Below are 25872 nucleotides of genomic sequence, written 5' to 3' on the forward strand. Positions count from 1 at the left end.
GCATTATCCTGCTGAAATGTAGGGTTTCGCAGGGATCGAATGAAGGGTAGAGCCACGGGTCGTAACACATCTGAAATGTAACGTCCACGGTTCAAAGTGTCGTCAATGCGAACAAGAGGTGACCGAGAAGTGTAACCAATGGCACCCCATACCATCACTGCGGGTGATACGCCAGTATGGCGATGACGAATACACGCTTCCAATGTGCGTTCACCGCGATGTCGCCAAACACGGATGCGACCATCATGATGCTGTAAACAGAACCTGTATTCATCCGAAAAAATGACTTTTTGCCACTCGTCCACCCAGGTTCGTCGTTGAGTACACCATCGCAGGCGCTCCTGTCTGTGATGCAGCGTCGAGGATAAACGCAGCCATAGTCTCCGAGCTGATAGTCCATGCTGCTGCAAACGTCGTCGAACTGTTCGTGCAGATGGTTGTTGTCTTGCAAACGTCCCCACCTATTGACTCAGGGATCGAGACGTGGTTGCACGATCCGTTACAGCCATGCGCATAAGATGCCTGTCATCTCGACTGCTAGTGATACGAGGCCGTTGGGATCCAGCACGGCGCGGCGTTCCGTATTACCCTCCTAAACCCACCGATTCAATATTCTGCTAATAGTAATTGGATCTCGACCAACGCAAGCAGCACGATAAACCACAATCTCGATAGGCTACAGTCCGACTTTTATCAAAGTCGGAAACGTGATGGTACGCATTTCTCCTCCTTACACGAGGCATCACAACAACGTTTCACCAGGCAACGCCGGTCAACTGCTGTTTGTGTATGAGAAATCGATTGGAAACTTTCCTCATGTCAGCAAGTTGTAGGTGTCGCCAACGGCGCCAACCTTGTGTGAATGCTCTGCAAAGCTAATCATTTGCATATCACAGCATCTTCTTCTTGTCGGTTAAATTTCGCGTCTGTAGCACGTCACCTTCGTGGTGTAGCAATTTTAGTGGGCAGTAGTGTAGCAGGCTCAACCTTCTCAAACCTACGTAAAGTATTTGACACGTGCGCTTGCAGCTGCTTAACAGTTGTTTGCGTAGAGGGTGTAGCTGAACGCCACCGACAACATTTCGGTATACGTTCACAGATATTTTTTGAGTACATCGGTACAAAGTACCTGTCACCAACGGTGGCTCGTTACGCATTACATTTAGTTTGACCTCTTACCCCGATATCTGTATTGAATTGAAAACACCAGTAGAAAAGTGAAACTGTCTACAGTGTGTTGTATGTGGCTTGTTTGGAAACAATCTTGTTCTGTTCACTCACGAAACTTGTTATGAACAACATTAAAGCGCACTTTATTTCTCTCTCTCAGGCTTTCATACGAAATGGTCCCTTCTATCGCGTGTTTTATTATCCTGCCAGTGTTAGTCGTATGTTAAAAGTCATACGCAGCAGTATGGATATGGTTACTGTTGAAGACTTGGTATACATGCACTTCCCTTAAGGGTACACTGAATGAAGTTATGACGGGTTTTTGGCACCCTCATTCTAACAGATAATGAGTGGATTCCAAAAGGCACCCGACAGGAATGCACTTCGGAATGGAATTATATATGTAAAGAGCTCTATAACACCAATACGGAATACATTGATTCTCATACTGATGAAGAGCTTCTGGAAAATGGGTACGATGGACATAGAAGGACGGAGACAATCAAGAAACTGAATTTCCAAAAGTCAAACGGACAACCATAGAGTGTGCTGAAAAAGCTCGGGGGAAGCACCTAACCCTTGCGCGAGGATCTATTAGCTACACCAGACCAGGCATTAGAATTATTATAAAATTCCGAGGTCATTAAATACGCACCAAAATAAAAGGGAATTTAGAGGCTACATAAAGAAGGACCACTTAACACGGAATTTTCTTGTACTTCTACCAGAAAAGAAGAATCAACTGCTGCGATTGATCACCAGGTTTTGATGAAATACACCCGGAGTTTCTTGTTCAATGCAGTAAAATAACGCAAAAATGACTTACATAGTTTTATTAAAACATTCTATTAATGGGAATCGTACCAAAACTTGAAACGACGAAGACAATTTCCATGTCAAAACTAAATAGGCCACCCGCTAAGCAATAAAGCTGGAGACCAATAACTTTAAGTTGCTGCTACAACCTGCAGGTGCTCTTGTGACTTCAGATTCACGTGTACATAGGTGTGATTCATTTATTGTAAATTATTAATCTGTCGATCTGTGTTTACAATAGTCTCGTACAATATGTACATTTTTTGACATATCATGGCGTTACGCTTCTGTGAAGCAGATACTGACGTCTGGTAAAGCAAAATTAAGCTTCTGAAGATGACAAATTTATTTGTCAAAATCGGGAAACTGAAATAAATATATCTGTCCAACTGATGACTGAATTTTATTCTGAAACATTATGACCCACAGTCTAGTAGCAGGCTCGTCTATTTTTGGAGAGCAATTTAGCAGCGTGCCATGGATTCGACAGGTCCTTGGTAAGTTTAAGTACGTATGTGGCATCAGAATGTCTCGTTCCAGGCCACACAATTCGCGTAAATTACGGGCGGATGGTTCTTAAGTGCGGAGATGGCGATCATTAGTATCCCATATGTGCTTCGTCGGGTTTAGGTCAAATGAATTTACTACCCAAGACATGAGCCTGACCTCGGTATCATGTTCCTCGAACTACTTTAGCGCAATTTTGGCCTTATGACAGGACAGCTATCCTGCTGGAAGATACCACTGTCATCGAGGAAGACATCAAGCATGAAGGACCAGAGTAGGTCCACAATGATGTTCACTTAGTCTCCATATATCGTGCTGCCTACGATTATTACCACATGTGCCGTGGAAACCCAGGCATGTATCTCCCGTAACTTAATACTGCCCCACCAGCCTCCGTCCGTGTCGCAACTATTCGTCTAGAAGATGGTGTAGCTGGACACAAGTGTCGAAGTGGGGTAACATGAAACGTGATTCACCCGGCCAGGGGACAGTTTTGTCATTCAATCATGGCCCAATCTCTGTGATCCCGTGAACACTGCAACCGCAGCTGGCAATCTCGTTCCACCAACGTGGGAATAAGCAAGGGTCCGTCTACTGCGGATCCTCATGTTCGACAATGTGCGCAGAACGCTGTGCGTGCGCCGTGCGCCAGCGTTGTAGTCTCACAGACGACCTTTCAAGGATCGCCGACAACGACAAGCTTGCTTTACCGAACTTGCGAACCTCCGACGTCCACAGCCCACGATGAGGTCACCTACTCATGGATTCACCGTCCATGCTGTCCCTCAATCGCTGCTTTTCTTAGGTGCTCAAGACAATAGGAGCTATTTCTGAGGTGCTCGTTCCCAGTCGCCGGGTCTTAACTATATCTCCCTTCTCAAAGTCGCTTATGTCAGTGGAGTTCCCCATCTGCGGATGGTATCGTCGTTAGAATGATTGCTCATCTGTCTCTGCTGGGCTTATACTCTTTCATCTCCGTTTCAGGCACCCTCAACACCAGTCTCACGGTGGATAACGGTCAAAACCGTTTGGCTCACCAGCGTATGCGGTGGTGACAGTAGAATGGTAACGCGGTTTTCCTTCAAATAGCGGAACTCTAAATTTACCCAACAGGGTTTCGCAGTAATTACTTTGGCTTTCTTCTAAGTTTTGCCATTTAATATACCCAAGGTTATGTATATACTGTGCAACAGAATTGAAGGATCACTTTTTTGAAACCTCTTTAATTGACTCCCACTGAGACCTATAACTTTGAAATTTGACTCAAAGGTGGGTATATCCTTGTAGTGATGCAAACGTCACCTTCGGTCTCGACGACGTTTCAAATACCTATGTGTCGACACACGCGAAAATAAAGGTTTCAGTTCAGAAGTTCATGTGACCTGTAACGTGGGTTAATGATCTTACATTGGCACCAAATTCCTGCACAGTTCTACCCAACTCCACCGAGGAGTGTCGCACGATGGGAAGGTCGTCATACTCCGCCTTACCCTCATTTCACCCCCTTCTTTTGAGGGCGTTGCGATAGAGATCAGAATCGCGTCGGCCAATGTTGGAATCACACGGTTTTCTTATGAGTGGTCGAGGAAAACATTGCAGACACGCCGCCGCACGGCATCGGTGGGAAGAGGTCTCAAGGTGTGGCATAAAGGGAGTCAATGAAGCCACCCCTTTCTCTGAAGCGTTGATATTCACACATTTCGCTGTCACAAACGACATTTCGCAGTGCGATGAGCAATAGGAAGACTTTTGACACTGCGACACCCTCGGAAGGACATTAAGGGGCTGCATCCTCATAAACCTGTTACCACCCCTTAGGAAGACAACGGGACCGTTCAAAATCACTCTATGTAACTTGAAAGGATGCCTCTAAGACCCACCAGGTCAAAGAAACCCGGTCTCACCTGACCACCTCTACTGAGAATTTTAAAAACTAACGTTTAAAGAGTCAACCTGTACAGTAGTCCGATGCGCCAGCAGGCAGGCAGTTGGGATCGCAGTGTTGTCATGTGGATGCCTATCTGCAGGAGCCTCTGACCACTTTACAGACTGTCTCTGTAACCATTCACTTTTAAAATTATCAACATACGTGTGTGGGAGGCACCTAGGACTTTGCCGAATAGGGAAGAGGTGAGGGGTCGGGGCGTCCTTTAGATGCATACTTCGCCGTTTTAATCACGCATACGTCAATGTGACACCGCTCCATGATCTCGCTACAACAGGACGCGAAATAGGAAGGCCGAAAAAACAAAATTATTCTTCGTTGCTTTAGATTACATACATACTTCGTCTATTCGTTTTGGACGGCCCCTAGTGGTTCCACACTGTATGCCAGAACAATAATTTGATCGTACTGCACTTCGAAGGCTGTGATGAAGTTTAGTGGGGCTTCTGGCCCACGATGTACTTCGAGAGGGTCTAAAGCGTCCGTGTGGGCCAATTTCAAAGACTGCCAAGGTCGTGATCATGATGCTCATCGCACTGCCTTCGAACTGTCGTTTTCGACCGTGAATGTGTTGGAATCAGTGCCTCAATGGAAGGGCTGACGTCATTAACAAACACCCTTCACGCCACCCTATGAGGCTATTACGCCAGATTCTCAACGGTAGTATCTCAGCAATATTTTCCTCGTCCACCCACAAGAGAACACTGTGATTTCAAGGCTGAGAGCAGCTGTAACTTTCACCGCATAACCGTCAAAATAATGTATGAAATGTGCGTAAGAGTTGGTGCGACTATCTCCCCACCGATTAACAAGTCCACCGTCGCTTTGGACTGAATTGTGGTGAAATTTTGTGTCAGTGTTACATAATTAAACCACATTATGTCTCACATGAACTTCTAAGTTCTGTCCATTTTTTCCCATGCGTCGACAGCTTAGTGACGTCTGAAGGCGCTACGCTTTTACACCATTACAGAGAAAGGTTTTCGGCATCTTTGAACCTTATTTGCAACTTTTATGTCGCAATGGGAGACAATTGTGTTTCTAGAAAGTTATCCCTAAATTCTGTTGCACAGTGCTATACTGTCCTGTTAATATTCTAGCAGCATTGGAGCAATCTAAAATTATTCGCTGTAGAGCCTTACATGCAGTTCCCTTTACACGTGCAGTGCATTTTCCCACGACCCTTCCCACAACCTTTAATACCCCTTTCGCCTCACGTAATATTCACTTTAAAGGTATCATCTCATTTCCTATCGCTTATTGGCATTATATCCTTAAATATACTTGAAAAAAGAGACAGCATTGGTCGACTTTTTTTTTTTTTTTTTTTTTTTTTTTTTTTTTTTTTTTTTTTTTTTTTTTTTTTTACTATCGCAAAATCGATTTTCTGTCACTGAGTGACCATCTTCAGTGCTAGAAGTTAAAAATTTTTTCACATTACGATCAGCATATGCGGCTCATATTTAGCCTCCACAAGATGAAATGAATGGAAAGGTAATATTTGTGATACGTATAATTATTATGATTACTTCTTTTGAAATGAAAATAACAACGAGACATGTTTTTCAGATACAATGCCCTCATTAAACTCAGGAGCAAATGGATACAAGATTACGTATCAAATTAAAAAAAAGAAAACTTCTTTGTCTCTTTCTCTCTCTCTTACAAACGCGCACGCACGCTCGCACTCACGCGCACATACACACACACACACAGTGTCTCTCTCTCTTTAACACCTAACACAAACACGCGCAAATTTTGTCACAGGAGATGAATGTCTCATAACTAGATAATATTTTATGTTTATGAATATCAGAAAATACCCATAAAACAAGGAGAATAACTTTTTGAGAGGAAACTTTAATTCCGTAAAAACTGATACAAAATAGATTGACACGTCAGTGAAGGCGTCATATGAAAGATGTCTAGGAAAAGCGGTATAAGACTTCTGGTGCATTTCTTCTTTTTATCGGCCAAATAGGGATTAAACTTTTATGAGAGACCATTAATTCAGCATATGATTTTTTTCTGTTCACTCTCGTACGATCTAAGAAGTAATTTGACCGCCTGGGAAGACTGAAAGTACAAAGCAGCAGGGAAGAGCACTGCGTAAGCGCCAAGAAATGCCACGTCAGAGAAACAAACCACACTCTTGAAATGTTTTCGTTTCAGCAGTGTTGGGGATAACAAAAAAAAAAAAAAAAAAAAAAAAAAAAATCAACTGACAGAAACCAAATCTGCACACTGTATGACGAATAAGGTTTCGTTGCACTGGTGTTTATTATATGTCTCACAGGTGAGATGTACCTCATTAATTACAGGCAAAGGAGTAATTACGAAACAAAGTAAGCGCTACAGTTACCTTGGATACACTAAATAGCCTGCTGTTTACTTCCTACTTTTATATTTCTTTTACACGATCACTTAGTTTTTGTTTTGCAGGATAGTAGTATTCTACATCTGTAGCAATAGCTGCCTGTTTAATACCAACAACCTACCTGTCAAACAGAAGGTAGTCTTACTGCTAAAGAGATAATTGATGGAAGGAAGAGGCTTTTTGAGCTTGTAGGGGTTACAGTGTTACAGGTTTAAGTCTGTCAAGAGTTAGATGACACTGTACAACCAACAATTCAAAAATCTACTTTCTAGAAATAAACCTACAGCTTAGCTGCATCAAGATGCTACAATCTGCATATAACACTGCACTTTGCACTGTATTTGTACTCAATAGAAAGGGTTCCTAGTAACGGAAGTAGCATACACAGTATCTCCCGAAAAGCAGATACAAGTGAACACGTAGATTCCATCTGAACAACGTCGTCTTTTATGAAGCACGATGTGATTATACGAAATATCTTCGCAGGTATGTAATTAGCTCGATGAATACTCGAGTAACAGAATGCAGCACGCCATACTAGACGGTGGATTGTGAACGAAAACGAAACTAACACCGAGTGTGCCTTAAGGAAGCGTAGTAGGACCCTTAAAGCCTTAACGTTCTCCATATACATAGGCGATTTGTGATATACGATCAGCAGCACTACGAGATTGTTTGCTGGCGACCCTCTTGTCTACAGGGTACTAACGTAGTTGGGCTATCCTAATGGAATGTAAAAGGACGTGGGCTGGTGTAATGGTTGACACCTCTCTTCAAGCGTAGGTGAATGAAGATAATATCTTTAATAAAAAGAAAGAGACAGATTTCCGTTACAAGGGCATGGCATCATGTAAGTATTTAAGGATATTGATTGGCGACTCCATGTTGTCTTGTGCACTACGACTAGATAACAGGTATACTTGAAAAAAGAGACAGCATTGGTCGTATATATATATATTTTTTTTACTATCGCAAAATCGATTTTCTGTCACTGAGTGACCATCTTCAATGCTAAAAGTTAAAAATTTTTTCACATTACGATCAGAGAGTACAACATAGAAAATCACAATTACATCTGCATATGAACATAACACTTGTTAGAAACAAACCTATATTGTATAACTTAAATTGGGATGCACTGTTGTCACTAAGCTTACGGCAATCACATAGACTGAGGTCCCTGTTTACCTGCACTTGTTCAGCAGACCTCGGTGTGACGGGGCTTGACACGCCCTCTATGTGACATGTGACACGTGAAGACATAGTATTACTGTTTTTGCGAACTATTAACACTAAATAACTCTTGTACTTTTGTGAATGGTGTAGTAATACAAATTTAAAATGTACGTACAACACATAGCAGACGCAGGGGAATATCTAAAATACATTGGCGTATTGTTTTTTATAAACTATAAAACATAAAATAGATCGATGATAAGTTGTTAGAGTGCGGAACATATGAAAAGCAAAAGATAATGCAAAAGAATAATAAATGAATAACATAAAAAGAGGCGTAACACAGGTTTTTTAAAAAACATAATACCCACCATCTGGCGTGGGAAGTCAGAAGTACAACGTTCGTAATTTATGTAACAAACGTTAATACCAAGGAGTCAAATATATAAAAAATAATAACGTTAATACCAAGGAGTCAAATATATAAAAAATAATAACAGTACGAAACTGCCGTTACTTAATAATTAAAATGCCGTGCAAATATAAGGTGCGAACAAGTAGTATACATCAATCATCGAGAAACCATCATGAGGAAGGACAAGTAATAGTGTCACTTATACCAAAATATACATCGTACTTTAGAGAAATTAAACATAGACTATGCACGATATCCAGCACTTATTCAAATAGCAAAGGAATTGTTAACATACATTAAAAATAATTACGTAAAGTGATAACCGGTTTGTATTACTTTGTGTCAACACCTACGAGATGTCGACTGTAGTAAAATTATGTTCAGTAGGCGTCCATAAGTTCTGCAAATTACAGAACAAAGAAGGAAGAAGCATCTTTTAAAAAACCGTAATTAGTAATGTTATTAAAACAAACTGAAAACATGTGTGTCAATGTGTTGAGATGGTTGAAATAGCGGCCATTATACGTGTTCTCGTAGCTACATGACTGAGGCGTTGTATGTAAGGGATAACAAGCAGCTGACTATGAATTGCTAATTGTGATAATTGACCACAAGTTGACTTTATTTCATAGGAGATCGGAGAAGCATTCCCAAAAATGGGTGCTTCTCGATATCGTTTGCTCGTTAAGTAGCGCGATATCTGGAGCTTTATTATGACAAAAGATCTCCATCTCTTCCATAAGGTCGAGGAGGCGACCTTTTTTACCCTTGTGCTACAACTTCAATTGCGATGTCAAATCTGGAGTTGTATGACCAGTTGCTACCAGATGGGCTGCGAAATTCGATTTTTCAGCAGTATCTTTCCTCTCAAGTGCAACGTGCTCACGGAACCTTGTTTCTAATTTTCGTGCGGTTTGCCCTATGTAACCTGCATTACACGTGGCACACATAAGTTTGTAAACACCTGATTCATGTAAGACTTTGCGTTCATGAATGTTGTTCCTTAAAAGCACGCCCAGTCTGTTCGCCGTCGAGAAACCTACACTAATATTTCTCTTCTTGAATACACTGGCAATTTTATTGCTAATGGGACCATAGAAAGGCAATGTGATAAATTTTTGATTTTTAGTTTCACTTGTCTCATTCCGCCTTAAATTGTCTTTACTATATTTTTTGGATGTCATCTCATAAATGTTCATGACGTATTTCAGCGGGTAATTATTATTTCTTGCAATTTGTTTAACTATGTTTAACTCTTTCTCATGGTTTTCATTAGATAATGGTAATCGGAACATACGATGAAATGAAAAGTGGAAAAACGCTTTTTTGTGTTGGTCTGGGTGTTGTGAACGATAATCTAAGATGATATCTGTGAATGTTGATTTTCTGTAAATGTCAAATGTATGTTTTCCATTTTCCCTTCCAATGGTTAGGTCTAAAAAATTAATGACTCCATTCTGTTCTTTTTCAACTGTGAAAGCAATTTTGTTGTGTAAGCTATTAAAAAAAATGGTTCAAATGGCTCTGAGCACTATGGGACTTAACTGCTACGGTCATCAGTCCCCTAGAACTTAGAACTACTTAAACCTAACTAACCTAAGGACAGCACACAACACCCAGCCATCACGAGGCAGGGAAAATCCCTGACCCCGCCGGGAATCGAACCCGGGAACCCGGGCGTGGGAAGCGAGAACGCTACCGCACGACCACGAGATGCGGGCTAGCTATTAAATGTACTGACGACTTCGTCAATATCAGATTGACTACCATTAATAAGCAATAGCGTATCGTCTACATATCTATAGTAGTATACGATCTGTTTAGCTAATGTTGGAAAATCTCTTAGTAATTTCAATTCAAGATAGTTAATAAAGATGTCTGCCATAATCCCTGATACAGAGTTTCCCATGCTGAGTCCGACTTTTTGGACATAAATTTTATCGTTAAATGTGAAGTAGTTATATTTTAAGCAGAATGATAATAATTCTATGAACTCGTTTGTTTCCACGCTGGACATATTACTGTGGTTTTTGAGATTAGCGTCAATAATTTGTATTGTTTCATCAATCGGGATATTCGTATATAAATTGACAATGTCCAGCGAAATAACATGAACATGAACGCAAAGTCTTACATGAATCAGGTGTTTACAAACTTATGTGTGCCCCGTGTAATGCAGGTTACATAGGGCAATCCGGACGAAAATTAGAAACAAGGTTCCGTGAGCACGTTGCACTTGAGAGGAAAGATATTGCTGAAAAATCGAATTTCGCAGCCCATCTGGTAGCAACTGGTCATACAACTCCAGATTTGACATCACAATTGAAGTTGTTGCACAAGGGTAAAAAAGATCGCTTCCTCGACCTTATGGAAGAGATGGAGTTCTTTTGTCATAATAAAGCTCCAGATATCGCGCTACTTAACGAGCAAACGATATCGAGAAACACCCATTTTTGGGAATGCTTCTCCGATCTCCTATGAAATAAAGTCAACTTGTGGTCAATTATCACAATTAGCAATTCATAGTCAGTTTTTTTTTTTTTCCTTTATTGAATTTCAATTCCCCCCGAAGGGGGCGGGCTGGCAGCAGCTTAGGACGCCGCATAGTCAGCTTTTTTTTTTTTTTTTTTTACTTTATTGTTATTTTGACACCTGAGCAAGCAGGTAGGCTGGCAGCAGCACAATACGCTGCTCTTCAGCCGAAGAGAGTACAAGGAAATAAACAGAGAAGAGACATCACTTAGAAAAACGGCGGGAAAAAACAGTAGACTCATGAACATAAAAACACAAGAAGCCGTTCACACTCGATGACAATCCACACTACGAACTGTTGACACGACGCACAAACACTGAAGAAGACAATGGCACTGGTGAACAATGGAGCGGGACGACGAAACTGAACACTAAACACGACGGCACACACGATACACTGATGGCGATGACCTCCGGCGCGCGAATGTTCACTCAGCGTGTACGAGTCCGGGGACCTGCCAAGAGTGGAGGTGAAGGAGGAGGAAGGGGAGATGGGAGAGGGGAGAGCAGAGATGCCATGGGCAAAGGAGAGAGGGGGAGGGAGGAAGGGGGAGGGGAAGCCCGGAGGAGAGGGTAGGAGGGAGAGGGGAAAGGAAAGAGTAGGGAAGGGAAAGGGGGGGAGGGAGGGTGCCTAAAGGAAAGGACACAGGAGGTGGGGGGGAGGATCAAAGTTGATAGGAGGGGTATATGCAGGGGCCGAGGACATCATCAGGGAGGGGGAGCTGGCGGAAGCCACCTTGGGAGAGGGTAAGGAGGGTGGAGAGATGGAGACCAGGTGGGATGTGGGAATACAGGCGCGGCAGCGGGCGGGGGTGGGAGAGGATCGGGGACATGAGCGGGTGAGGAAGATCAAGTTCACGGGAGGTGTACAGGATCCGTATCCTTTCAAGGAAAAGGAGGAGGTGGGGGAAGGGGATGAGATCATACAGGATCCGCGTGGGGGAGGGGAGACGGATGCGATAGGCAAGGCGGAGAGCATGGCGTTCAAGGATTTGGAGGGATTTATAAAAGGTAGGGGGCGCGGAGATCCAGGCGGGATGGGCGTAACAAAGTATAGGGCGTATGAGGGATTTATAGGTGTGGAGGATTGTGGAGTCGTCCAAACCCCACGTACGGCCAGAAAGGAGCTTGAGGAGACGGAGGCGGGAACGTGCCTTGGCTTGGATTGTCTGGAGATGGGGAGTCCAGGAGAGGCGACGGTCGAGGTGACGCCAAGGTACTGAAGGGTGGGAGTGAGGGCGATAGGACGGCCATAGACGGTGAGATAGAAATCAAGGAGGCGGAAGGAAGGGGTGGTTTTGCCTACAATGATCGCCTGGGTTTTGGAGGGATTGACCTTAAGCAACCACTGGTTGCACCAAGCAGTGAAGCGGTCAAGATGGGATTGGAGAAGGCTTTGGGAGCGTTGCAGGGTGGGGGCAAGGGCAAGGAAGGCAGTGTCATCGGCAAACTGGAGAAGGTGGACGGGGGGTGACGGCGGCGGCATGTCCGCCGTGTACAAAAGGTACAGAAGGGGGGAGAGGACGGAGCCTTGGGGCACACCGGCGGAGGGGAAAAAGGTGTAGGCATCTGTGTTATGGATGGTGACATAGAAAGGACGGCGGGAGAGAAAGGAGCCGATCAGCGGACGTAGTTAATGGGAAGGGCAAAGGTTTGGAGCTTGAAGAGGAGACCGGAATGATAGACGCGGTCATAAGCGCGTTCGAGGTCAAGGGAGAGGAAGATTGCGGAGCGACGGGAATTAAGCTGTTCGGAAAGGAGATGCGTGAGGTGAAGGAGAAGATCGTCAGAAGAGAAGGACGGCCGAAAGCCACACTGGGTGACGGGAAGGAGGCGGTGCTGGCGGAGATGCTGGTGGATGCGGCGGGTGAGGATAGATTCCAGGACCTTGCTGAAGACCGAGGTAAGGCTGATAGGACGGTAAGAGGAGACGGCGGACGGCGGTTTGCCAGGTTTAAGGAACATGAGGATACGGGAGGTTTTCCACAGGTCGGGGTAGTAACCGGTGGACAGGACTACATTGTAGAGCCTGGCCAGGGTGGAGAGGAAAGAGACAGGAGCTTCACGAAGGTGACGGTAGGTGGCACGATCGTGACCAGGAGCGGTGTTGCGTTTTGTGCGGAGTGTATCAATGAGATCCTGTGTAGTGATAGGGGCATTGAGTTCCGTGTGTGTAATGTTGTCCAAGTACTGGAAACCAGGAGCGAGGGGAGGGACAGAGGTGTCAGTTCGATCGCGGATATCTGGGAAGAGGGAGTAATCGAACTGGGGATCATCGGGGATGGAGAAAACATCGGAGAGGTAGGAGGCAAAGTGATTGGCCTTACTAAGGGCGTCAGGGAAGGGGTGATCATCGTGGAGAAGAGGATAGTAGGGGGAGGGTTTAGTTCCGGTAAGGCGACGGAAGGCCGACCAGAACTTGGACGAGTTGATTGGTAGGGTTGCATTTAAACGGGTGCATGTCTGTCGCCAGTCCCGGCATTTCTTAGCCGCGAGCAAATTACGAACGTGTCGCTGGAGTTGCCGGTGGCGTCGTAGTGTGTCCGGGTCACGCGTGCGGAGGAAGGCACGGTAGAGACGACGGGATTCACGGAGGAGGAGAACGGCCTGTGGGGGTAAGGTAGGACGGTGGGGGTGGATGGCGACAGTAGGAACGTGGGCCTCCACGGCCTCAGACAAGGTCTGCTGGAGAAAGGAGGCGGCATGGGTGACATCGTCAGGGTGGTGGTAGGTGAGAGGGCGGCTATCGACCTGGGTGGAAAGGGTATCCCGGTAGGCATTCCAGTCGGCTCGGGAATAGTCGTGGACATACTTAGGGGGAGGATCAGTACGAGGGTCGGGGCGAGGGCGACGACCGTCTGAAACGGTGAGGAGGACAGGGAGATGGTCGCTACCAATAGGTTCCAGGACATCCACCGTTATGCGGCCAAGGAGGTTGGGGGAGGAGAGGATAACATCAGGAGTGGAGTTGGAGTCGGGACGGGTGTGCTGGGGGATGGGAATGAGGTCGCCTTGAAGGGAGGAGAGGAACCGATGCCACCGCCCTAACTGGGCGGCGGAACGACTATGGATGTTGAGGTCGGCGGCGATCACGTAGGAGGAGAAGGTACGGTCAATGTGGGAGAGGAAGTCGAAGGGAAGAGGGGCGTTAGGGCGGACATAGATGGTGGCGCAGGTAACGGTAAGGCCAGGGAAGAAGAGACTAAGGATCAGGTGTTCGGTGGGGTCGGGAAGGAGAGGTTGGAGCTGAACGGGGATCTGGCGGCGGTGCCCAATGGCAACTCCGCCACGCGCAATCGGGAGGGGATTATCGGAGCGGTGGAGGAGGTAGGGCGAAGTGTGGACTGTGTGGTGGGGTTGCAGGAAGGTTTCATTGAGGAGGAAGGCATCCACGCGGTGGGTGGCAAGGGTGTGCAGGAAGAGGTTTTTGTTGGCGGGAAGGGAGCGTATGTTGTTGAAAAGGATACGTTTCTGTCGCGCCATGACAGGGATTTAAACGAGGGTGTCAAGACGGGAGAAGGTGAAATGGGCCTGGTTGTTGGAGTAGGTGGCGTACATCGTGAGTTGGAATATGGAACGGGCGGCAAGGGAGATCTGCTGGAGGGTGTGGGGGCGCTGAAAGGGATGAACATTCTGGAGGACGATGGTAAGGAACCTGATGATGTCCTCAGCGGTGGGGGGGGGGGAGGACGAAGGGAATTGCCAGGAGGGGTGGGGGCGTCCAGGGGACGGACAGGTACGGTGAGTTCAGGAGTGGTTGGAGGGGGTCGGGCTTTACACTTTTGGGAGTAGGTGGGATGGGGGAGATTGCAGGTATTGCAGGAAGGAGAGGATTGGAGGTTAGGGCACTGCCTGAGGAAGTGCGCTTGCTGACAACCGCATAGTCAGCTGCTTGTTATCACTTATATACAACGCCTCAGTCGTAGTCGCTACGAGAACACGTATAATGGCCGCTACTTCAACCATCTCAACACATTGACACACATGTTTTCAGTTTGTTTTAATAACATTACTAATTTCGGTTTTTTAAAAGATGCTTCCCCCCCCCCCATGAACCATGGACCTTGCCGTTGGTGGGGAGGCTTGCGTGCCTCAGCGATACAGATGGCCGTACCGTAGGTGCAACCACAACGGAGGGGTATCTGTTGAGAGGCCAGACAAACATGTGGTTCCTGAAGAGGGGCAGCAGCCTTTTCAGTAGTTGCAGGGGCAACAGTCTGGATGATTGACTGATCTGGCCTTGTAACATTAACCAAAACGGCCTTGCTGTGCTGGTACTGCGAACGGCTGAAAGCAAGGGGAAACTACAGCCGTAATTTTTCCCGAGGACATGCAGCTCTACTGTATGATTAAATGATTATGGCGTCCTCTTGGGTAAAATATTCCGGAGGTAAAATAGTCCCCCATTCGGATCTCCGGGCGGGGACTACTCAGGAGGACGTCGTTATCAGGAGAAAGAAAACTCGCGTTCTACGGATCGGAGCTTGGAACGTCAGATCCCTTAATCGGGCAGGTAGGTTAGAAAATTTAAAAAGGGAAATGGATAGGTTAAAGTTAGATATAGTGGGAATTAGTGAAGTTCGGTGGCAGGAGGAACAAGACTTTTGGTCAGGTGATTACAGGGTTATAAATACAAAATCAAATAGGGGTAATGAAGGAGTAGATTTAATAATGAATAAAAAAATAGGAGTGCGGGTTAGCTACTACAAACAGCATAGTGAACGCATTATTGTGGCCAAGATAGACACAAAGCCCATGCCTACTACAGTAGTACAAGTTTATATGCCAACTACCTCTGCAGATGATGAAGAAATAAATGAAATGTATGACGAGATAAAAGAAATTATTCAGGTAGTGAAGGGAGACGAAAATTTAATAGTCATGGGTGACTGGAATTCATCAGTAGGAAAAGGGAGAGAAGGAAACATCGTAGGTGAATATGGATTGGGGGGAAGGAAAGAAAGAGGAAGCCGCCTTGTAGAATTTTGCACAGAGCATAACTTAATCATAGCCAACACTTGGTTCAAGAATCATAAAAGAAGGTTGTATACCTGGAAGAATCCTGGAGATACTAAAAGGTATCAGATAGATTATATAATGGTAAGACAGAGATTTAGGAACCAGGTTTTAAATTGTAAGACATTTCCAGGGGCAGATGTGGATTCTGACCACAATCTATTGGTTATGAACTGCAGATTGAAACTGAAGAAACTGCAAAAAGGTGGGAATTTAAGGAGATGGGACCTGGATAAACTGAAAGAACCAGAGGTTGTAGAGAGTTTCAGGGAGAGCATAAGGGAACAATTGACAGGAATGGGGGAAAGAAATACAGTAGAAGAAGAATGGCTAGCTCTGAGGGATGAAGTAGTGAAGGCAGCAGAGGATCAAGTAAGCAAAAAGACGAGGGCTAATAGAAATCCTTGGGTAACAGAAGAAATACTGAATTTAATTGATGAAAGGAGAAAATATAAAAATGCAGTAAATGAAGCAGGCAAAAAGGAATACAAACGTCTCAAAAACGAGATCGACAGGAAGTGCAAAATGGCTAAGCAGGGATGGCTAGAGGACAAATGTAAGGATGTAGAGGCTTGTCTCACTAGGGATAAGATAGATACTGCCTACAGGAAAATTAAAGAGACCTTTGGAGAGAAGAGAACCACTTGTATGAAAATCAAGAGCTCAGATGGCAACCCAGTTCTAAGCAAAGAAGGGAAGGCAGAAAGGTGGAAGGAGTATATAGAGGATTTATACAAGGGCGATGTACTTGAGGACAATATTATGGAAATGGAAGAGGATGTAGATGAAGACGAAATGGGAGATAAGATACTGCGTGAAGAGTTTGACAGAGCTCTGAAGGTTCAAAAATGGTTCAAATGGCTCTGAGCACTATGGGACTCAACTGCTGAGGTCATTAGTCCCCTAGAACTTAGAACTAGTTAAACCTAACTAACCTAAGGACATCACAAACATCCATGCCCGAGGCAGGATTCGAACCTGCGACCGTAGCGGTCTTGCGGTTCCAGACTGCAGCGCCTTTAACCGCACGGCCACTTCGGCCGGCAGCTCTGAAGGACCTGAGTCGAAACAAGGCCCCGGGAGTAGACAACATTCCATTTGAAATACTGATGGCAGTCATGACAAAACTCTACCATCTGGTGAGCACGATGTATGAGACAGGCGAAATACCCTCCGACTTCAAGAAGAATATAATAATTCCAGTCCCAAAGAAAGCAGGTGTTGACAGATGTGAAAATTACCGAACTATCAGTTTAATAAGTCACAGCTGCAAAATACTAACGCGAATTCTTTACAGACGAATGGAAAAACTGGTAGAAGCTGACCTCGGGGAAGATCAGTTTGGATTCCGTAGAAATGTTGGAACACGTGAAGCAATACTGACCTTACGACTTATCTTAGAAGAAAGATTAAGAAAAGGCAAACCTACGTTTCTAGCATTTGTAGACTTAGAGAAAGCTTTTGACAATGTTAACTGGAATACTCTCTTCCAAATTCTGAAGGTGGCAGGGGTGAAATACGGGGACCGAGAGGCTATTTACAGTTTGTACAGAAACCAGATGGCAGTTATAAGAGTCGAGGGGCATGAAAGGGAAGCAGTGGTTGGGAAAGGAGTAAGACAGGATTGTAGCCTCTCCCCAATGTTATTCAATCTGTATATTGAGCAAGCAGTAAAGGAAACAAAAGAAAAATTCGGAGTAGGTATTAAAATTCATGGAGAAGAAGTAAAAACTTTGAGGTTCGCCGATGACATTGTAATTCTGTCAGAGACAGCAAAGGACTTGGAAGAGCAGTTGAACGGAATGGACAGTGTCTTGAAAGGAGGATATAAGATGAACATCAACAAAAGCAAAACGAGGATAATGGAATGTAGTCGAATTAAGTCGGGTGATGCTGAGGGAATTAGATTAGGAAATGAGACACTTAAAGTAGTAAAGGAGTTTTGCTATTTAGGGAGTAAAATAGCCGATGATGGTCGAAGTAGAGAGGATATAAAATGTAGACTGGCAATGGCAAGGAAAGCGTTTCTCAAGAAGAGGAATTTGTTAACATCGAGTATAGATTTAAGTGTCAGGAAGTCGTTTCTGAAAGTATTTGTATGGAGTGTAGCCATGTATGGAAGTGAAACATGGACGATAACTAGTTTGGACAAGAAGAGAATAGAAGCTTTCGAAATGTGGTGCTGCAGAAGAATGCTGAAGATAAGGTGGGTAGATCACGTAACTAATGAGAAGGTATTGAATAGGATTGGGGAGAAGAGAAGTTTGTGGCACAACTTGACTAGAAGAAGGGATCGGTTGGTAGGACATGTTTTGAGGCATCAAGGGATCACAAATTTAGCATTGGAGGGAAGTGTGGAGGGTAAAAATCGTAGAGGGAGACCAAGAGATGAATACACTAAGCAGATTCAGAAGGATGTAGGTTGCAGTAGATACTGGGAGATGAAGAAACTTGCACAGGATAGAGTAGCATGGAGAGCTGCATCAAACCAGTCTCAGGACTGAAGACCACAACAACAAAAGATGCTTCTTCCTTCTTTGTTCTGTAATTTGCAGAACTTATGGACGCCTACTGAACATAATTTTACTACAGTCGACATCTCGTAGGTGTTGACGCAAAGTAATACAAACCGGTTATCACTTTACGTAATTATTTTTAATGTATGTTAACAATTCCTTTGCTATTTGAATAAGTGCTGGATATCGTGCATAGTCTATGTTTAATTTCTCTAAAGTACGATGTATATTTTGGGATAAGTGACACTATTACTTGTCCTTCCTCATGATGGTTTCTCGATGATTGATGTATACTACTTGTTCGCACCTTATATTTGCACGGCATTTTAATTATTAAGTAACGGCAGTTTCATACTGTTATTATTCTTTATATATTTGACTCCTTGGTATTAACGTTATTATTTTTTATATATTTGACTCCTTGGTATTAACGTTTGTTACATAAATTACGAACGTTGTACTTCTGACTTCCCACGCCAGATGGTGGGTATTATGTTTTTTTAAAAAACCTGTGTTACGCCTCTTTTTATGTTATTCATTTATTATTCTTTTGCATTATCTTTTGCTTTTCATATGTTCTGCACTCTAACAACTTATCATCGATCTATTTTATGTTTTATAGTTTATAAAAAACAATACGCCAATGTATTTTAGATATTCCCCTGCGTCTGCTATGTGTTGTACGTACATTTTAAATTTGTATTACTACACCATTCACAAAAGTACAAGAGTTATTTAGTGTTAATAGTTCGCAAAAACAGTAATACTATGTCTTCACGTGTCACATGTCACATAGAGGGCGTGTCAAGCCCCGTCACACCGAGGTCTGCTGAACAAGTGCAGGTAAACAGGGACCTCAGTCTATGTGATTGCCGTAAGCTTAGTGACAACAGTGCATCCTAATTTAAGTTATACAATATAGGTTTGTTTCTAACAAGTGTTATGTTCATATGCAGATGTAATTGTGATTTTCTATGTTGTACTCTCTGATCGTAATGTGAAAAAATTTTTAACTTTTAGCACTGAAGATGGTCACTCAGTGACAGAAAATCGATTTTGCGATAGTAAAAAAAATATATATATATACGACCAATGCTGTCTCTTTTTTCAAGTATACCTGTTATCTGGTCGTAGTGCACAAGACAACATGGAGTCGCCAACCAATATCCTTAAATACTTACATGATGCCATGCCCTTGTAACGGAAATCTGTCTCTTTCTTTTTATTAAAGATATTATCTTCATTCACCTACGCTTGAAGAGAGGTGTCAACCATTACACCAGCCCACGTCCTTTTACATTCCATTAGGATAGCCCAACTACGTTAGTACCCTGTAGACAAGAGGGTCGCCAGCAAACAATCTCGTAGTGCTTATGATCGTATATCACAAATCGCCTATGTATATGGAGAACGTTAAGGCTTTAAGGGTCCTACTACGCTTCCTTAAGGCACACTCGGTGTTAGTTTCGTTTTCGTTCACAATCCACCGTCTAGTATGGCGTGCTGCATTCTGTTACTCGAGTATTCATCGAGCTAATTACATACCTGCGAAGATATTTCGTATAATCACATCGTGCTTCATAAAAGACGACGTTGTTCAGATGGAATCTACGTGTTCACTTGTATCTGCTTTTCGGGAGATACTGTGTATGCTACTTCCGTTACTAGGAACCCTTTCTATTGAGTACAAATACAGTGCAAAGTGCAGTGTTATATGCAGATTGTAGCATCTTGATGCAGCTAAGCTGTAGGTTTATTTCTAGAAAGTAGATTTTTGAATTGTTGGTTGTACAGTGTCATCTAACTCTTGACAGACTTAAACCTGTAACACTGTAACCCCTACAAGCTCAAAAAGCCTCTTCCTTCCATCAATTATCTCTTTAGCAGTAAGACTACCTTCTGTTTGACAGGTAGGTTGTTGGTATTAAACAGGCAGCTATTGCTACAGATGTAGAATACTACTATCCTGCAAAACAAAAACTAAGTGATCGTGTAAAAGAAATATAAAAGTAGGAAGTAAACAGCAGGCTATTTAGTGTATCCAAGGTAACTGTAGCGCTTACTTTGTTTCGTAATTACTCCTTTGCCTGTAATTAATGAGGTACATCTCACCTGTGAGACATATAATAAACACCAGATCAACGAAACCTTATTCGTCATACAGTGTGCAGATTTGGTTTCTGTCAGTTGATTTTTTTTTTTTTTTTATCCCCAACACTGCTGAAACGAAAACATTACAAGAGTGTGGTTTGTTTCTCTGTCGTGGCATTTCTTGGCGCTTACGCAGTGCTCTTCCCTGCTGCTTTGTACTTTCAGTCTTCCCAGGCGGTCAAATTACTTCTTAGATCGTACGAGAGTGAACAGAAAAAAATCATATGCTGAATTAATGGTCTCTCATAAAAGTTTAATCCCTATTTGGCCGATAAAAAGAAGAAATGCACCAGAAGTCTTATACCGCTTTTCCTAGACATCTTTCATATGACGCCTTCACTGACGTGTCAATCTATTTTGTATCAGTTTTTACGGAATTAAAGTTTCCTCTCAAAAAGTTATTCTCCTTGTTTTATGGGTATTTTCTGATATTCATAAACATAAAATATTATCTAGTTATGAGACATTCATCTCCTGTGACAAAATTTGCGCGTGTTTGTGTTAGGTGTTAAAGAGAGAGAGACACTGTGTGTGTGTGTGTATGTGCGCGTGAGTGCGAGCGTGCGTGCGCGTTTGTAAGAGAGAGAGAAAGAGACAAAGAAGTTTTCTTTTTTTTAATTTGATACGTAATCTTGTATCCATTTGCTCCTGAGTTTAATGAGGGCATTGTATCTGAAAAACATGTCTCGTTGATATTTTCATTTCAAAAGAAGTAATCATAATAATTATACGTATCACAAATATTACCTTTCCATTCATTTCATCTTGTGGAGGCTAAATATGAGCCGCATATGCGTTTCGTAATTATTCCTATCGTTAACCGTAATGGAGCTGCAGGACCGAGTGTTAAGAGGCTCTCTCATTAATGACTACAGTTAGAGGCTATACCTTAATTTCTGTCTGTGGTTCAAAGCTACACCGAAAAGAATTTCATTATTTTGGGCTACTGCATGAGTGAAACAGCTTATTATGTCCTACTATTAAGTTCAGGACAGTTGCCGAGGTACTCGAGTGCCTAAATACAATCAACGATATTTTCATGAACTGAATGCGACATCTCTATCGCTTCTAATAACAAAACTTTGATGTGCGCCTGCTGTTAACAGCAGTAATTAAAAGTAAAACTAAATGGGTAAACATTGAAAGCAGGAAGTAAACATCGTTCTGTCTCAAGGGCGTGTCAAAGTATTCACCATAATTATCCGCTGAAAACGGAAGCATACTTTTTAATATTTGGAGAGTCGAAAGTAGCTTACTGCCCATATATAAGATAGGAACAGGTCACACGTATCATGTAATGTTGCATTCTAAAAGAGTTTTCGAAAAAATTGTAGCAGAACAATAACGACGATCTCCAAACAAAACACTTTTAACTTTAACAGCCATGAGAAAGTCTAGTACTGAAACTTAAAATAGTATTACGAAACCGGATAAAGCAGCCACAGCCTTAAAATAGAAAGATATGTGAGACATGAATGTTAATGTACAAAATTAACCTGTTCTTAACTTCAGTTTTTGCACTCCAGTCACAGAAGCGCTCCTTCGTTTGCTCGAGTTCAAGGTAGTGGCGAAACAAAGCTACACAAACTACAACCAACAACCGTATTTTTATTTAGAGTTACTAGTATCAAAAAAGTGAAGACTGCCAAGAACTGTTCCCAGTATTCAGCCATAGCTCGGTCTTGAAGCAGTCTGGTTCCGCCCTCCCCTGCTGTACTGTACTTAACTTTGCATTCCCATGCACCTCCCCTACATATAATAATCTACACGTATATTTACATTAATATCTATCTCCCTCTACAATTATACCCTCCCATTTCTTCTTTCTGTGACAGGTTGCCTGTTCCTTGCTGTCTCTCCTCCTGACCCATCAATCTGCTCCTGTTTTTGGTGAAAATTTTCTACAGATTTCTTTCCTCTTGTATCCGTTTTGTGCTCACTAATTTCCAACTTATTCTGTTTAATTTTTTAAAGAAATTTTAACACTACATTTCATATGAGTAATACATTTCTGATCTCTAAATTTGATGCAATCTTACCACCAGTAAAGAAGACGTGATCTCCTATGTGATGCAATAAATACAGTCATCAAAGTCACAGTGGAATTCAATCAGAAACAGTCTGAAAAGCTTGTACGCGTGTTGCATTTGGGGGTGGGGGGGGGGGGGGGTTGAGAAATAACTGCTAAGAAAAAAATTCGATGCGTACAGCAACTTCCGAGTTATTTAACGTTGAAGTTGGCCAATCAGGTCGCAAATTCAAGCACTTTCACACGCTAGAATGCAGATATGCACACACATCTGTGGATCCGTGAGTAAGCACTTGTTCAAATGCTCATAACCGGTTAAGATGTGAATTTTTTTTGGAAGTGATAAATTTAAGTTACGTAAGTTTCGTTGGATTGAGGAACACGCTTGAGGAACACGTTGGATTGACGAACATGCTTGGTGACAACTCCTCTGTCAGCTACTGGAATTTAGTAGCATGACGACCTGACTGGTTAATTTCAATGTCAAATAATTCGTAAATGGCGCAACGTACCGCATTTTTTCTAAACAATTAGTTCTCAGCACATCCTCCCCTGTAACACCCTTACAGTCTTGTCAGACTACTTCTCACCATCCTGCATGTATACTCAAATTTCCTAGGTGATTCTTTACGGAAACTATCATCAATTCTGAATCTATTGAGAGGGATGAAATTGGTCTCGCCATAATGTTGTCAAGAATGCAAGCGTGGAAATAATTTTTACATCCAGCCTAGCATATGTGCCGACACTCTCCTGTCTCATCAAAACCATCCTCAGACGAAACCGCTAACTACAGCTAATTAAGAGTGTCGCATTACCCAATACAGCGATATTTCTTTATAGCCAAGTTACTTAAAACCTCCTGTCTATTCCAATTCGCTTACAGAAATAATGTGCTACTCACAAAAATTTTAATTTCTTCGAGTCATTAGTTATTGTAGAACGTCCGACACCGAGTGCAGGTATAATCACACCGCAATGACCTGTTCTCTGACGAAACATCGGGTGGGAAAAATATGGAAACATCTAAAACACAGCACATTACGATTCGTTGTACGGTGTATCAAAACCGTTGGCATTCAAAACAGCTTCCAGTCCTCCTAGAATAGATAAATTGAGGTCCTGCAGGGTCTTCTATGGGTTCTTGCGCCATTTTTCCCGCTAAATAGTGACAAGTTCAGGTAGGGACGATGGAGGGACCCATCTCTCCAAAGGAGATAACAAAGGATAAACAATATTAAGATAACTTGTGGCCAGGGGAGACGTCCTCGTGCCTGAAAACCAGACCTGGAATATGCGAGCTTTGTGAACAGTGCCCTATCATCATGCAACATGGCATCATAATTGTGGAACAAACGTTATACCATGGGATGGTCACATAATCCTTGCCAGTGATGCGACTTTCCAGGCAACCATGAGGTCCTTCCAATACCGTGATATGGCTGCCCAAATCGACAACGAAACCCCGCCATGTTTTACTCTTGGGTCACAAGGTCGGCCAGAAGCGAGAAACAGTGTGAAACAAGACTCATCCGTCAATAAAATCTTCTCGGTTTACAATACGCGTGTTTCGAATAAAACACTCGAGCTTTCGAAAGCTGTCTCCCCTATCGTCATCAGGAGTTGAAATAACTCCGAGAACACAAGACTCATCAGGCCAAATTACTTTATTCCGTTGGCCCATAGTCCAGGTTTAATGGCTACGGCACCACGTTTTCCTGTTTCAGGCATTTACAACGCTGACAACTGGTTTTGTAATTCCAGCTCGCCCTGAAATCCCCTGCTTATGGAGCTCCCTTCGTGTTCTTGGCTGCTGGCAGGGCTCGCGAGTGCGAGTTGAGTTCCTCAGTGACTTTTGCAGCTGTCGTCTTCTCATTTTCCCTCTTCAATGACCGTCCGTCACGTTCACTAAACACATACGTTCATCCGCGTTGTGACTCAGCGGATAATGTTTTCCCGCTTTCCCTGTACGGAGTATAAATCTTCGATACGGTGCCTCTTGAAACATCAAACACTTCGGCTACCTAGGTTAAGAACGCACCCACCATACGAGCAACAACTATTCGCTGACGGTCGAACCCACTGAGCTCCGACGTAATGCACTCACAACTAGACGCAACACTGTTCTGACCACACAGTCGCTATCTATTGAAGGTACTGCATACCTGCCTTTCGTCGTCAAACACGACAATGAATGTTACGGCTTGGCTAGCATCTGCATTCGTCAGGTACATGACTTTGACACAGTTATGGAATGTACTCCCCCATAAATTACTTTCCTCAAGTTATTGTGGTAAGCACCATAAAATCTTCTTACATGGATATTCTGTTTGTATTAGTAGAACCTTCTTTAAATCCAGTCTGTTGAGTTTTCCATTCTCAGAATGACGCCTAAATTTAATAAACGTCTTTTCCTAATTTCAAAAGCCTGTAGCAATAACGAATTTGGATGGGTTATCATCCGGTCTGCCGAGCGCTGTTGGTAAGCGGGGCGCACTCAACCCTTGTGAGGCAAAGCGAGGAGCTACCTGATTGAGAAGTAGAGACTCCGGTGTCGGAAATTGACACACGGCCGGTAGAGCGGTGTGCTGACCACTTGCCCCTCCATATCAGCATCCAGTGACCCCTATGGGCTCAGGATGACAGAGTGGCCGGTCGGTACCGTTGAGCCTTCATGGTGTGTACGGAAGAAGTTTAGCTTTTTAGTAATAATGAATGCGTGTTACTCATCTCCTAGTGCAAGGCTTCTTTTGTGATAACTCAATTTTGGCAGCTTTCATATTATATTCTAAAAATAGTTTTGTTGGTCTTTGCAAATGAATGTCCACATAGAGTACTATCCGTTTTATTATGACAGCAAGAGAACGGAAAAGGTAAAACCCAGTGCCGTTAGATAGCCTATTCTTCCAATAGGACCTAGGGGATTACCAAGGCTAACTTTTCCATTTAAAGGAAGGACTGCTGTGAACAGTGTCATCTGACGTCACTGCGTAAGACTGTTGAGAGCTCGCACACCATCTGATGATTAGAAATATGGTGCTACCACTTCTCCCTCCCTTATTGGGGTTGGGTTGGGTTGTTTTGGGGAAGGAGACCAGACAGCGAGGTCATCGGTCTCATCGGATTAGGGAAGGATGGGGAAGGAAGTCGGCCGTGCCCTTTCAGAGGAACCATCCCGGCATTTGCCTGGACCGATGTAGGGAAATCACGGAAAACCTAAAT

General features: G+C 43.4%; 1 protein-coding gene across 1 annotated transcript in view; it reads right to left on the reverse strand.

Annotated features, from left to right (window-relative positions):
* LOC126156646 (histone-lysine N-methyltransferase, H3 lysine-79 specific-like) overlaps nucleotides 1-25872 on the reverse strand; it is a 715177-nt gene that overhangs the window by 4554 nt on the left and 684751 nt on the right. The gene's annotated exons all lie outside the window — the stretch shown is intronic.

The sequence above is a fragment of the Schistocerca cancellata genome, chromosome 2, assembly GCF_023864275.1.
Source record: "Schistocerca cancellata isolate TAMUIC-IGC-003103 chromosome 2, iqSchCanc2.1, whole genome shotgun sequence".
Taxonomy (NCBI): domain Eukaryota; kingdom Metazoa; phylum Arthropoda; class Insecta; order Orthoptera; family Acrididae; genus Schistocerca; species Schistocerca cancellata.